This window comes from Myotis davidii, unplaced genomic scaffold (assembly GCF_000327345.1).
Source record: "Myotis davidii unplaced genomic scaffold, ASM32734v1 scaffold242, whole genome shotgun sequence".
NCBI lineage: Eukaryota > Metazoa > Chordata > Mammalia > Chiroptera > Vespertilionidae > Myotis > Myotis davidii.
Window position 1 is genome coordinate 1,751,069 of NW_006295821.1, and position 3,530 is coordinate 1,754,598.

General features: G+C 39.2%; 1 long non-coding RNA gene across 1 annotated transcript; it reads right to left on the reverse strand.

Moving 5' to 3' along the window:
* Positions 1–1,476: 1,476 nt before the first annotated feature.
* LOC107184226 lies at positions 1,477–3,524 on the reverse strand. The gene is made up of 2 exons (XR_001515050.1): positions 3,377–3,524; positions 1,477–1,613 (listed from the first exon to the last, which is right to left on the reverse strand). It is a non-coding gene; the product is annotated as an uncharacterized LOC107184226 (long non-coding RNA).
* Between the last annotated feature and the right edge of the window lie 6 nt (positions 3,525–3,530).

Genomic DNA, 3,530 nt, shown 5'->3' on the forward strand with positions numbered 1-3,530 from the left:
AAAATTCCTACATGCAATCCAGTAATATTTCGGGCCAATCCAATTTTTGTGAAGTTGGATTGGGTATTCTCCGCAGTGGTGCTCTTTCCAGCGACCCGGAGGGCATCTTGTGATATATCAGTACAACAAATGAGGCTAAATGGAGCTGTTCTGCCATTCGAAATGGATTGTTTACATTGGAACGTTTGTTACTACGGCGACAAACGACGGATAATATTTACACTTTGAAGTAAATGGGTTTGTTCTTCACTCTTATTTACATTCCCTCATTCACGCCCCACATCTGGAGGACGTTCACTTTGATATTTGGGGAAATGACTGTTATTTTACTTAAAGATTCACACGTTTTCCAGTTCCAGTCTTGGCCCAGTTAAAAGCACATCACAAGGAAAGTTTCATTTCATACAACAAAATTTATTGGTCTGCACAAGGACTAATATGACATTATGTGGAAATGGATGTTTTGCATGGAATAAAGAGAGTACAAAGTTGAAGAAGAACAACTATAAATTTTCCTGTAAGCATGCAGTTTTGTCTTATTTTTGTTTTGTTGTCCTCACGGAGGATATTTTTCCATTGCTTTTTTTCCCCCCTTTTTTAGAGGGAGTGGGAGAGGGAAAGATGATGTGAGAGAAACACATCGATTGGTTGCCTCGGAACCTGCAAATAAGGTATGGGTGCCCTTGATCAGAATCGAATCCGGGACCCTTTAGTCCTCAGGCGGAGGCTCTATCCACTGAGTCAAACCAGCTAGGGCCATGCAAGCAGTTTTAAAGTACAATAGCAAGAGAGAGAGGTTCTCTTAATGCTTGCATTCATTGGCTCTTCACTAAGTAGTGTTTATATGAACTTAAGGTTAGAAATCATTTATTCCTTCCGACGACAAGCAAGCTGGAATTTGGACATGGTTATCTTTTCTAAAAGTCAGGATACTATCTGAATAATGATTGCTCTCATATTTCAATGGACTTTACAGACACTTAAAACAGAAAAACATTCATTCAACAAGAAATATTTAATGAGTGCCGCCTACCATGTTCTAGCTACTGTTCTATGCCCTGGGATACAATAGCAAATAAGGAGTGTACATTCCATAAGACATTTAATTTACCCCTTTGGGTAAGAAGTCAGAAAATATTTATTAGCTTTATAAAATTATAAAAAGATATTCCCTTAGATTTACAGTGGTTCTCAACCTTCTGGCCCTTTAAATACAGTTCCTCATGTTGTGACCCAACCATAAAATTATTTTCGTTGCTACTTTATACTGTAATATTGCTATGGTTATGAATTGTAATGTAAATATCTGATATGCAGGATGGTCTTAGGCGACCCCTGTGAAAGGGTCGTTCGACCGCCAAAGGGGTCGCGACCCACAGGTTGAGAACTGCTACTTTAGAAAACAAAGTTTTCTAAACAAGGTTAGAAGACCAATAGCTAAAAGAATGAACTGTGATCATGCATTTGAAATACATATACCACTAAGGAAAAGTGTTTAATTTTGAAGATACATTGGAGAATCTTGGTTGTTTCAGTTGCTCTTTGGAGTGTAGATACAGAGTAAATATATTTTTCTAAAATGATATTTCTAGTTTAACTGAAGATGCTCAAACCTAAGGGAGTAAAAGATAAGAAATAAATATATATTTATGTTTTGAGCTGCTTAAAAAATAAATCAACACATTCATTTCAAACTTGAAATGCCCTTTATCTTTTCTACTTTGGATTTACAAGATTTTGCCTTGCAAGAAAATGTAATACTGAGAACTACATTTTTTGTTGTCATTTAAGGACTAAGAAATAGCATTCATGATATTTTGGAATGATTTCTTTTAATACACTTCCTTGTTCTGACCTAGATTAGGGAGGGGGTCATTTCAAATGAACAAGATTCTCCTTTTTGGTATATAATCTTCCCAGTCACTTTTACTTTACCTTAATATTCAACCTGCAAAAGAAGTCATATTTTTAACAATCGTTAAATAATGAATTATGTTTATAACTGTTTTGCTTCCCCCCAAAATTAAGAAAAGGTAGAATTGCTGCAAGTCAAAGGCTGAACCCATTGCATGACCAGTTTTCTTAAGACAGAAGATACATTGTTAATTTAAAAGTCATGATTTCTATGACCAGTTGAAACACTGCAGCTATCCAGATTGTGTGCAGGATTTGGTCTGCAATGTTATTAAATCTGTTTTCAAAACCTCCAGTTTTTCCCTTGAATTCTGTGTTCTCATAGATTGCAATCAAGCCTTTTGTTCATTTTCTTATTTTACTGGCACACCTAATAATTGGATTAGAGCTTCCTCTATCAGGTTTTTTTTTTTTTTTAATGCGTCTGGCATGTTTCATACTTTTTTTTTTTTAAGTTACTGATTTCAGAGAGGAAGGGAGAGAGAGAAACACTAATGATGACAGAGAATTATTGACCGGTTGCTTCCAGCATGCCCCACACTGGGGAACAAGTCCGCAATCCGGGCCCTGACCGGGAATCGAACCGTGACCTCCTGGCTCATAGGTCGATTCTCAACCATTGAGCCTGCAGGCCCGGCTCTACCAGGTATTTTACCATCCAAATTTCTTCCCAGATGCACAACGGATTTCATCAGATTAATTCAGCAACCGTTTTCTGAATTTAGTGCTGGTACAGTTCAAGATTCAAAAGACTTTACAATCTAAAAAGTACTCGGGGAGAGAAATATGCACATTGTACTAGAAACAAGAGTCATTGCAAAATAACACCAAGGTAAGGATGCAGGCAGTGAGGAGAGGATAACACTCCAGGAGAACTCTGAGTAGTCAGGGAGCACCGCTTAGCTTTGATGTCGTGGTCTCCTAATTCACAACAGGTTCTAACATTTTAGTGTTATGCATAGAACATAATTTACATTAGGGTACAGTTCAGCTTGAAACAGACTCCAGGGATCTAAAAAAAAATTTTTTTTTAATGCTTTAGGAACATACTGATTTGTCTTTCAATAGAATTAACAAAACAACCCCCCCCCCCCCAAAAGAACTGAGAAATCTCCGTGCTCTTTAAGGACCGCAAAAGCAAAGATTTCTGTGTGTTTATTTTTGTAACACTGTTTTGCAAGATATTAACAGGGGCACGTTTGTCGAGATAATTTGAAAGTAACTTCAAGTGAATCCGCCTTTAAAAAGTCCCGCTGAAACCGCAATTCAGAATGTTTTTGTTCTTCAGAGGCTAGATGATCTTTTAACCTTAAAATGAATCCCAAGCAGACGTTTCCTACCACGTGTACAGGTATTTGGTGAATGGGTGCGTTCCTAGCTTTGGGCTTCCACCCGGAGACTGAGACAGGGTGCGTTGGGGATGCAAACATGCTCCGGTGCGCGGGTCTATCGAGGGGCAAACCTGTGTCCACGTTGGGGTGCAAACGTGCTTCGCGAACACGCGAGAACCGGCGGCCGGTCCCGTACCGTGAACTCCGACTCCCAGAGCCTTCCCGCGCCCGGGTTCATACCACGTCCGCGATCTGCGCAGATAAGGGGGCGTCCCTCCCCGCGGC